The following is a 12,074-nucleotide window of genomic DNA, read 5'->3' as shown; positions in this document are numbered from 1 at the left end:
CCCAAATAATTTTGTAAAGGATCTTACATTACAGTTGTGCCTACCTGTAGTGCACCTGGCTGCCTAGGTATTGTTAGAATCAATTGTTTAATGTTTTATAACTATTGCACAATGCTCCAGTGGCTTCACTCGGTTTGTACATAAGTACAACTACATACGTACATACTACATATATCAACTAGTATGCTGGGTCTGGTGGCTCAGTGGACTAATGCAACCACTGCAGGGGCCATGTGTTTGACCTCATGGTCACAGGTTCAAATCCCGGCGGGTCCACTCAGCCTTTCATCCATCTGAGGTCGATAAAATGAGTACCATTGAGTTGGATAACAATAAACATCTGTTATGCAGCGCCAAGAAACCCTGTCAGGTGTGAATGTGCGCTTTACAAATACACATGTTATGTGGAAAAGGACAATCTCCAAATTAAACACTTAACACTTCTGCGACTCCGAGGGTTTTTCAAATAGGCTCACATGTGTGCATGCAGCTAGATTCCTTTGGTCCTAAGATTGTACTTGCGGACTGGTGCTTGGTACCTTTGGGACTCACTGAACAATGGTGGTCAATGTTCTGAATCCTAAGAAAGACAACATCCACAAAACCAAATCAGACGCCACTTAGTGAGGCAACTAATGCAGGACACTTACCAGCAAATGCAAATAAATGAGATCATTTAACACCCATCTTAAAGCACCTGTACTGGTTGCTATTAGAAGCTTTTTCAAAATCGCTTCCACAAAATAAGGCTTGAAGCTCATGGATCCCAGGCTACCTCCAAGAAAAATTGACATACCACAGGGAAAGATAAACTAGCAACAGGAACAAAAAGACAACCAGGAAGTCCCAATATGAAGACCAAAACAAACCCGGACCTGCCAGGTCCAGACAATGGAACCAGATCCCTGAATCTCTAAGTGCAAATCTCCTGACATTCCGTAAAAATCTAAAGACACTCCTTTTCAAGCTCTTCCCACTGTAGTTTATCTACTCCCTTATAGCTAGTTCTTTATGAAGATATCCGTAGTTAGCAAGAGATAGTTGTTGAGGTTAATGTTATTAATGCCTTGCTTTTTTAAATGTTATGTGTATGCACTAAGCTATTCACGTGCTGTGGCTCTGCTCTATAAATATAGTAAATAGAAAAATAATTTAAAAAATAGTTTAGAAAGGCATACGCAGAATTACCAAAGGGGCCTGGATGCTTCCAGTAGACGGCGGTCTACACAAGTACAAATTAACAGTAACAATGCCAGACATGCCCCGTGGAGGTCCCTAGAGGGCCCACCGCACGATCAGGGGAAGACAGAGGTGGAGAGCTGGCTGTCAGTTGAGGGGGCGAAACTTGAAATGGAAAAGACCTGGAACCTCCGTAGAGTGCCCCTGGTGCACCAATGAATGGAGACGCTCACCGCCTTCCAAGCACTGAGAGGACAAGACGCCCCGCTACATCCTCCCCTCACTCCAGAGCTAAAATGCCATGGAAAGGCCACCACGACACAGAGCCCCGTGCTCAGACGCTGAGTAAACATTTTAAGAGACATCCCCGTTGCTCCCCCGACGCCATGACAGTATCACAAGCAGAGAGAGTACAGAGGCCTATGAAACGTTGCAATTGGGTGCTAATGAACTGGATCTGGTTAATGTTTAGTATAAGAGTTATTGTTGGCTATAAAGCTGCAATGAAACCTGATTGTCAGTATGCTGCTGTACAGCATGCCTTTTTCCTTTGCGTAGCAATAGATGCATTGAAGTCCTATCACATCGCCAGGACACATGGGCGCCAAATGAGTACCAAAATGGTATTGTACATGGAGTGCTGTACTTGTTTGCCCTATACATGGAAAATTCGATAAAATACTGACAAAGTGCAGCAGCACCAGAGAATATCAGGCACCAAGACAAGTGCACGAGAAACCAAGGAGGGAGTAGCAAACTTTATATCACTATATGAGGCCAACATTTAAATAACTGCTGTCTTCAACAACAGCCTGATAAGGTTTTCAGGAGGAAATTAACCCACAGGGGAAGGTGGAGTGTAGGTTGATGCCCAGCAGTAGGATTCCCACCAACACCAGAGACTATATCACGTCCACAGCAGACATATAAGGAAGTCGAGGTGATGCATAATCAAGCAGAGATGGTTTGTCAGGGAAGGGAGCAAGTCAGACTCTGGAGTAGTGTTTTATTCATCGCCATCCCCACTATGACTGCACCATGCTGCCAGAGGAGAAACTGTGCTAGATGTGACACCAGTGTCCTTCAAACTGCAAATACTGAAATTGGCATTTTACACAGGCATTGGCAACGCCGAAAGATGTGGCCTTGGGAAACCTGTGATTTCTACCTTTTTTAGAGACACATATACAATAGATATTCAAAAGTATTAAAGTAATAAAATGTAGAAATACTGTTGTCACGTGGTGTGAATATGTTGCCAAAACAGTGAGTAAAAAATATTTTTTAAAACATTAAATTAAAGCAGAAACTGGCCAACCAGTCCTGTGACTGATGTAGACTACTTTTTGGGCAGTTGTGGGCATGTGCGAGAATACAGTTCCAACACTCACAGAGAACAGAGCCACTGGCTGAAGAAAATATACCAATCCCCCATGCACTAGGCTGGGTGGGAGGAAAGCAAATTGTGAATGACAGTTGAACAGACCAATGGATGAAGACGGCTGACCGAAAGCCCCTCTCTGTTTATGTGTTTTTCTTATGCTTTTTGGGCTCAAAAATTAGGCTAGTGAGACAGAAAAAGCTTTCTGAGGGCCAGACCTAATAAAAAGGACAAGCCCCTGTCACAATGTATCACTAGCACCACCACCCCTTTGAAGGTTGCTCAAATAAGAACTACATTGTGTTTGTAGTGCACCACTTGAGTGATGATGATATTTCTTTAGCCATCAGCAGCTGTACAGTCTTCCTCTAATAATAGTATCAATATCATACATTCATTTATCCAATGTCAATGTCCTAAAAATATGGTCTAGAATCCAGAGATACTACTTTTGGTCTTATGCTAGACAGCCAAGCATTACGTCAATTTTCTTTCTCTTCTCTTAACAATAAATGTCAGTTCTATTAAGTAACTGGACTACACTTTCTGTCTCCAGGGTGATTTAGTAAAAGATCTGGCACATGATGAAGAATTTCTAATCATAGTCATCCGTCTGTTGTGTACACAAAATAGGCAAACATCCCCCCATTTTAAGTCATCGTTTTGCCAGCAAAAAAAACCAAAAAGACTATTTGATCTCTTTGCACTGGTGCAAATCCTTACCAATTGCACTCGCTTGACTAATGTGTTAAGTTGCCATGAGCCTCCATGTTCTCTGTAGTTTTTTCATTCAGATTTTGATGTAGTAGCTATTGTTCATTTGAATAATATGATATACAATTGTACCAAAGGCAAAATCTTTTAAAGTACAATAGTGCAAGTACTTTTTTGTAGCTTTTAGTGCCAGTAACCTTGAAAAGCGCTGGGGAAGTGGGAAGGAGTTGGAGAAATGTCCTCAACATGTGATACACGCAAAAGTCACATCTCTCATTCCAAAACTTGTCAACATACTCTGAAATAAAACAGAGACTCCTGGAAAATGGAGTAAAGCAGATGGAAAAAATAACAATTATACATATGGTGTGATCTTGACTTTTCACCTGTCATACATCATCGATGGCATGGCAAATAAAAGATGGGGTAACAACATCCTTCACATACATCCAATGTCTCACCAAGAAGCATGTTCTGCTGGAACCAGTCTCCAGCCAGAATCTTGCATTAGTTTATTCATGCTAAATATGTCTTTGTGTGAAATAAAGTCATGAAAAACACCACCAAATCATGGTTTTACGCTAACACACCGTCATTTCACTAAATGGCCATGAAATTCTGTGAAATTTCCTGAAACCAAATCAGCAGGTTCACACAAATATAAATGCGCCGTGCTTTGAGAATAATTGGCTTGATGAGCATAATGCAATAGGGCAAGTCATCGGTAATCTCGTAAATCTAACATACTAATGAATGCTAAAGTTGGATACATTTTTAAACTATTTGTTGAAGTCGAGAGGTTATCAGTGGGTGTGGCTCACATTCGCAAAAAGTGAACTTCTTAAGGTTTACTTAAAATATGCATTATCAATCAGTTAATTAATACGAATTAAGTGGACGCATTTGGAGCGGCTCAATTAAGTAATACAGCTTGGTTATGGAACCTGAAAGCAGAGACTGGTCTTTGTGATCACACTGGCAGGAACTCGCGAAAATGAATTCCTAACTCCAGCTCTCCCCGGCACATCAACACTGTCACTCACACAGAATGTGTGATCTTGTTTATCTGCTCTCGATGAAGCCGCTTTGTAGCTGGAATGTGCAGATCTGATGCGGAGCTGTGACACCCTGATTTATGGTGCAGCCAGGGAACGGGCATGGCACGAACGCAGCGGTGGTACTGAGTGGTACAGGAGTGTGCTGGGCCCGAATACCTTCGAGGCTGATGTATGTTGGTCGGAGGTGGTGGTGCAGGCCTCGGGTCGGTGGTGCAGGCTTCTTATCAACCACCTCCGAAACACAACAACCACCTCCCTTGCGCACGTGCTGCAGCAATGCAGAGCGCTGGCCCGGGAATGCGGAGCTTGTGCTTGTGCTTGTTATGTGAAGGCGCTGCACTTCCACAGGAGATTACAGACTGTCCTGTCTCACTCATTTTTTTTCCAAAGATGTGTCTTTTTCCCCAAATCAGATTGAATTCGAAAGGCAGTGTATCGAGTTGCCACATTTTCGGCACTCAAGCATAATAATTCCTCTAAAGTTACACTCCACTCTTTTATAATATAGTGATAAAGTACGTTGCACTGTGTACTCTTGCATTTCTGTGCCACAGGTACAGAATTCCAAAAAACAGCAGGGTTCGTGTATTACTGATTGTCTCTTCCTTTCAACATATTTTCTGTGGCCTGCGCATCGCTTCTCTCTCTTGGGGCGCTGTCGCGCCTCCGGGACTCGTCCTTTCCCTTTCACTTCACCATGCAATGCTTGACTTGCAAAAGAATAAGTGCTGGTGCTTAAAGTTTTGTTCAGAAGCCCGCGGCCGATGCTACCAAAGGTCGGGGTTCCGAACACCAAGGCTGCTTTGTCTCGATTCCAATTCTGGCCTCTCTCATCCATCGCCAGACACCCTCTGACCCTTTATCTCTCCCTTCTAGGTTCCTGTTTTCTCCCTTTGTGACTTTTTTTATGTCTTTCTATTCCACTTACCCCCCCCCCCTTCATTCCTCCCCCCTTTGTGTTTTTTCTTCTCTGAGTAAACATCTGATGACTAATGATAAATGTCAGTCCCTTAAAACTAGGGCCAGTGGCCCCACCTGCACCAAACAGCTCTGATCTGATTCACCCTCGGACTCTTGAGACCAGTTTTCTACCCTTCTACCAGCTCGGAAGCCTGTTCAGAGCAAGGGCCGGACTGGAATCCAGAATCAGCCCTGTAAAAAATGTCAATTTATGTCAAAACAGTCCCACATTTCCTGAAAAATCAAGTCGGAAGGGACCTTGGGGGCTTTCATAATAGCGGGTTTCAAAAAAGAGAGGGTACCCCACTTTCACCAGGGAACAGGGTAGGAAGACAGTTAGTCAAAGGGGAAATCCCTGGAGTCAACTAGTCCACTAATCACTATAGGCCTTTCTTGTTGTAAAAGGAAAGGTCACAGTATGCCATGGGTATTCGGACAAACATAAAAATAGGTTTCCACAAAGAAATAGTCTTGTTTACAATCTAGATTTATTAAAATTACATTTAAATAAACAATAAAAACAAGATAAATTCATACAATTCTTCCGAAACAATTAAAATCCAAGATTAAGTATCTTGGAGGGATAAAAATGATTATTCAACAGTATTACACAAACACAATATTACGGTACACGATAAATGGAAAGACAATCAAAATATGTTCACAATAAACAACAGACTAAACATAATCACAACCAACCCCTCATGTATAAGTGGCCCACTTGATATCTCTGCCACTGTATTTCACTAGATCCAATGGCCGTGGACAATTTGGTTACTCTAAAGCTTTAGTGGAAAAATGTGATACCCATCTAAAGTTTTACCCGGCCCTAACTGGATTCTTTTAGACCAAACAGTGCGTCGACGCGTTTCGGTGCTTAACACTTGATATCGTGGCACCTTCCTCAGGACTTCTTATTTCTGGGGTTTCGGGGAACGGATGGATACACCGTATCTGTAAATATATTAGGAGAAATGTGCGCAGTCAAATATCGTGCATTGAAACCTGTTGTCTCATTTACTCTAGGGGCTGGATTGTTAAGATTAACACATACCCCCTCTGACTTTACACTATTAATTAAAGCTGTCATTGTTCTCTAAACAATTTATAATTCCTGACACAAATCCGCTTAATTATAAAATACAATTAATCACACAATGATGTATACATTGGCTCAATTGCATGTGATTTGTCCTCTACTTTTTCTGTTTGACCATTCCATTAGCCAAGTAGCAAGCATGTGATTCACATATGACATATAGGCCCTCCAAGTCTTTTTCATTGTGGAAGACCAACTGGTATGGGAGGGACTAATGAACCCAGGGGCCCGGGAAAATAGATAAATATAGATTCTCACCCTCGGGACCGTGTAGGAAACGTTCCTAGATGGGGTCTATTTGAAGTATCACTTATTGGTATTACAGATGTAGTTCTTGGAGCCTTCTGTTAATTAAAAACAACTTTTATTAGGTGTAAGATAGAATCTCCCATCATCTACTCACTGGGGGGTGATTTTTCATTCTTATATTTACCTCTCTCCTGTAAAGGGAGCTCCTTTTGATGGGGTTCCTTGGTTTTTTGTTTATCAGGCGATTGCCCACTTGTCGTATATCTGTGGTAATAGAGTACATTGCACTTTTTCACTCTACTATTTCTTAGGTACTATTTCTTAAATCACATAGTTTTATAATGGTAGTGTCTTACCTCAAATGTTTTTAAAACGTACTTAGAACGGGCATATAAAGTCGTTGGTCTACTCCTGAACTGGATGTGTTCTGTTGAGTAAAGACAAGTATAACACCATCATATGTCTATACTGTACTAAAAGATATTATGCTCTTAGCTCTGTTGAAGAATTTATAATGTAACTAGCAACTTTCTATTTTTCATTTTAATGCCTGCTCCTGGTATTACCAGTATCTCCTACTCAGTACCCATAGTGCCCAAGATACCTGTTTGGTACCCGTAATGTCCAAATTCCTATTTATTGACTCTAGGTTCTACTATTTAGATGGGCCAAATTTTTGTAAAAGTAATTAGTTTTACCACATCCCGCCCAGGTTAGAGTCTCTAACTACAGGCATTCAGTATGGAGTATAGACTTTGTAGGGCTAAGAGTATCCCCTGTTTGAGTTACCTACAGGGCCTAATGTACTGTCCTTCAAGTTATACTGATAAATGGTTACCCTACTACATAGAAGAAGGGGGGGGCATAGGGGTTTGGTCTCCACTTACCGGGTTAGCGCTGTTTGTTAGCTTCTGCCTCGTTCCTTCACTCGATCTAGAGTGTGTTTGTTTGGTGTGTGTTTTTATAGCTCCATGTAATTGACTGATTGTCCACACCTGTCAAGGGAGGAGCGCTGTTAACGCGCTGCCGAGACCGCCGTGAACGTGGGCGCCATCTTTGAATGGTGTAATATGCTTGCTAGTGTATCAGAGGATCTGCCCGTCTAATGTCTCTCTGAGTTCGCGCTTGGCATGGAGTGTCTCTACTTGTATCTCCCATTTGTACAAGCAGTGCACAACAATCGTATATGAAAAGTTGCCCTCGCTCGCCGGATCGGCATAGAGAAACCTTTTCTGCCGCTTTACTCGAAATACTCTCTTATTATGACCCGCGCTGCGAATATTTACTAATTGTCCCAATTCATGCTCTCAAGTGGGGATTCAAAGATCCTGGGTTCAATACTAGTAGTTCTTAATCCGACCAATCGGTCGCCCTGATCAACCCCTGACTATGGGCGCCATCTTGGACTGGTGGTAAGTGTGCTTAATTACAATGTTGTCCCATCGGATATGGGTGCAAAAAAAGGTTACAAGTTCTCATAGAAGTAATAACATTGTTCTTAAACCTCAGTATTTGTGTATGAAGGAGGGTCCTTCACTTGATTCAGAAATAGATTTCAGTGTAGGTAATGTTTAAGGTGCTGCTTGTCTATGGTACAGAGTAGTGAAAAGGTAGTCACTGAATGGGAACGGCATACTAAATAAGAGCCTCCCATTCTTCCCTGGAGTTTAAACCTTTTCTGATGGTGTTAAATTTAACCATATACCATTGTTCCTGTAACTTTCGTCTCTTTGTACTATCTCCTGATCTGGTGAGTTCCCTAATTCTTTCCAGAATGACCCATCTGAGGTCCTTTATTTTGTGTCCCTTTTCTTTCCAGTGGGCCACAAGGGGGGCATTTTCTTTATTGTTATTTATCGCAGACTTATGTTCCCCTATCCTGAGCCTCACTTCTCTGCCAGTTTCACCTATATATGCCTGGTTGCATGGACACAGGATCATATATATTACATTCTTTGTTTTACAGTTGTTCAGGGTGGTGATTGTGTGTTTCGCACCGTTATGTTCAACTGTTTTAGTCACTATACATAGCTCACAGATACAACAGGTACCACATTTGTTGTTGCCTGTTGCTTTCTGTCCACTCAAGGTGGTTTGGGTTTCTGTCTTGTCCTCTCTGTATGTGTACACAAGGTTCGACCTGAGGTTCTTGTTCTTCCTGTATGCGTACAGGGGACGCTCCAGAGGAGTCACGTCTGGGCCATTATTTAAAATTTTCCAATTGTGGTTTATAATATTTTTGATTTGGTTGGCTATGACTGAATGTTGGCTCACCATCACTATTTTGTCTTGTGTTTTCTTATTGTCTGTTTTTTTGATCAGACAGTCCCTATTGTAGCATTGTGCTCTTTTGAGAGAATGATTTATCAGTTTTTTGGGGTAACCCCGGTCCTTAAATTTCTTTTTCATTTCTTGGGCATGTTTGTGGAAATCTGTTAGATCCGTACAATTTCTCCTGAGTCGAAGAAACTCGCCAAATGGTATCGAGTCCTTCTGGCTCTTGGGGTGGTAACTGGAGTAATGTAGGATTGTATTCCTATCGGACTCCTTTTTGTACAGTTCCACTTTTAAATGTTGATCTTGGCTCTTAATACATATGTCCAGGAAATTGACCTTGGACCTGCTGTGTACTGCTGTGAACCTCAGATTTGGGTCCCCTAGATTAAGCCAACTGAGAAATTCTTCTAGGAGCTCTGTGCTTCCCTGCCAAATGAAGAATATGTCGTCAATGAAGCGAGCCCAATTTCGAATATTTTCGAAAAAAGGACTCACTTCATTATACACGTGCTTCTTTTCAAATAAGCTCACGTATATACAGGCCAGACTGGGCGCACATGTTGCGCCCATGCTGGTCCCCTTCTTTTGAATGTAGAGGTCTTTTTTAAAAAGAAAGATGTTATTAAGTAGGACCATCGATACACATTGAACAATGAACTCTTTATTTCCACCTCGTATGTCTGTCTCTTCTAAAAGGTTCTTAACTGCCACTATGGTGTCTTTCTGTGGTATGTTGGTGTAGAGTGACTCTACGTCGAGAGTCACCAACAGTTCATTTTCTTCATTAAAGGGGATCCCTTCCACTTTGGATATCATATCCGCTGTATCGCGGATATACGATTTTTGTTCAGCTACTAAGGGCTTCAAGAATCTATCTGCATATTGGCTTAGTGGCTCCAACAAAGAGTCAATAGATGCCACTATTGGTCTGAGGGGGGGGTCATTTAGATTCTTATGGACCTTGGGTAGTCCATAGAATGCGGGGATTTTTGGGTTAGTATTGTTCAGAAATTTCCACTCTTCCTCAGTGATTTTATCCTCCTCCAGGGCTCTATGGAGTAGGGTCTCTACGTCCTTTTTCAATTTATTTAGTCTCGATTGGGAGACTCTCGAATAGTGTAGTTCATTTGTGAGGAGGGTGAGTGCTCTCTGCTCGTAGTCAGGTGTGTCAAAAACTACTACTCCTCCCCCCTTATCCGCGGGTTTTATAGTTATACTATTATCCTCGGACAGGGATTTGATGGCCTCTCTCTGAGCTTTACTGATATTGTGCTGTTGGAAATGATCTTTCTCTAACAAGAGACCTATTTCTATTTTTACAATTGATTCAAAGGTCTCCAGGTTCTTGTCCACCATTCCTAAACTAGGGGTAAAGGTAGATTTCGTTCTAAGACCCGAATCTTGGGGTTGCTCTCTCACTGGTCTGTCCTCAAAAAACCTGCGTAGTCGTATTTTGCGGAAAAAGGACCTCAGATCCTTTTCCAATTGGAATTTGTTAATTCCTGTAGTTGGAACAAAATTAAAACCCATCCCTAACACTTGCTTTTCTGTGTGTGTGAGTGTTCTATTGGAAAGGTTTATAATGGGAGTCCTCTCTAGTGCCAATAGACTTTGTTTCTGGTTCTCTTGTATTCTTGAGGGGCCGGGGTCTGTTGGTACTCCTGGTCCTGTTCCCTGGGGGCTGGTCTCCTCGGGTATTGGCCTCTCCCTCTGCCACGGAAGCTCCCCCTGTTTTTCTGTGGGCGCTGGTCTAAAAAAGGGGTTTCATATTCCCTGTTCTGGCCCGTATATTCTCCGTCTTCTCTACACAGTTCCTCCTCCTCTATGCTACTCTCAGATGTACCAGAAAAGTGTACATGTCTGGGTTTCCTGGGTTGAAATCTCGTTTGAAATCTGGGTCTTGGTCCCTCATTCCTATTATACTCAGCCTTGTCTGTGTAATAGTCTTTTCTCAGAAATGGATAAACCACCTCCTGGCTGAATTTATTAATGTCCTTTCTAAGTTTTTGGGTTTTCCTGTTGGTCAAATATTCACAGTATCCCTTCATATCTTGGTTTATCTCTTCTAGCCTTTTTTTTGCATCCTCTACAACATTGCTATCTAATAGGGCCTTCTCTAATTCCTCCATCTCTTTGATTTCTATCAATACTGTAGCTTGGGCGGTTTCAATAATGAGAAGCATAAGGTCCCTACTGCATCTGTTACAGATGAAAGTCCATGTTTCCAAGAACTTTGGATTGTCTACGAATAAGCCTGGCTCATTTCGTATTTGAAGACCTATCGGTATTTTCCCTGCCCTCACATATTGTGCACTGCTTGTACAAATGGGAGATACAAGTAGAGACACTCCATGCCAAGCGCGAACTCAGAGAGACATTAGACGGGCAGATCCTCTGATACACTAGCAAGCATATTACACCATTCAAAGATGGCGCCCACGTTCACGGCGGTCTCGGCAGCGCGTTAACAGCGCTCCTCCCTTGACAGGTGTGGACAATCAGTCAATTACATGGAGCTATAAAAACACACACCAAACAAACACACTCTAGATCGAGTGAAGGAACGAGGCAGAAGCTAACAAACAGCGCTAACCCGGTAAGTGGAGACCAAACCCCTATGCCCCCCCCTTCTTCTATGTAGTAGGGTAACCATTTATCAGTATAACTTGAAGGACAGTACATTAGGCCCTGTAGGTAACTCAAACAGGGGATACTCTTAGCCCTACAAAGTCTATACTCCATACTGAATGCCTGTAGTTAGAGACTCTAACCTGGGCGGGATGTGGTAAAACTAATTACTTTTACAAAAATTTGGCCCATCTAAATAGTAGAACCTAGAGTCAATAAATAGGAATTTGGACATTACGGGTACCAAACAGGTATCTTGGGCACTATGGGTACTGAGTAGGAGATACTGGTAATACCAGGAGCAGGCATTAAAATGAAAAATAGAAAGTTGCTAGTTACATTATAAATTCTTCAACAGAGCTAAGAGCATAATATCTTTTAGTACAGTATAGACATATGATGGTGTTATACTTGTCTTTACTCAACAGAACACATCCAGTTCAGGAGTAGACCAACGACTTTATATGCCCGTTCTAAGTACGTTTTAAAAACATTTGAGGTAAGACACTACCATTATAAAACTATGTGA

General features: G+C 42.0%; 1 protein-coding gene across 1 annotated transcript in view; it reads right to left on the bottom strand.

Moving 5' to 3' along the window:
• Positions 1 to 12,074, bottom strand: part of LRP2 (LDL receptor related protein 2) — a 358,266-nt gene that overhangs the window by 306,941 nt on the left and 39,251 nt on the right. The window lies entirely within an intron of this gene.

The sequence above is a fragment of the Lissotriton vulgaris genome, chromosome 2_1 (assembly GCF_964263255.1).
Source record: "Lissotriton vulgaris chromosome 2_1, aLisVul1.2, whole genome shotgun sequence".
In the NCBI taxonomy this organism is placed as follows: Eukaryota; Metazoa; Chordata; class Amphibia; order Caudata; family Salamandridae; genus Lissotriton; species Lissotriton vulgaris.
Note: the sequence above shows the minus strand (reverse complement) of the source record. Positions and strands in the feature narration are given on the sequence as shown.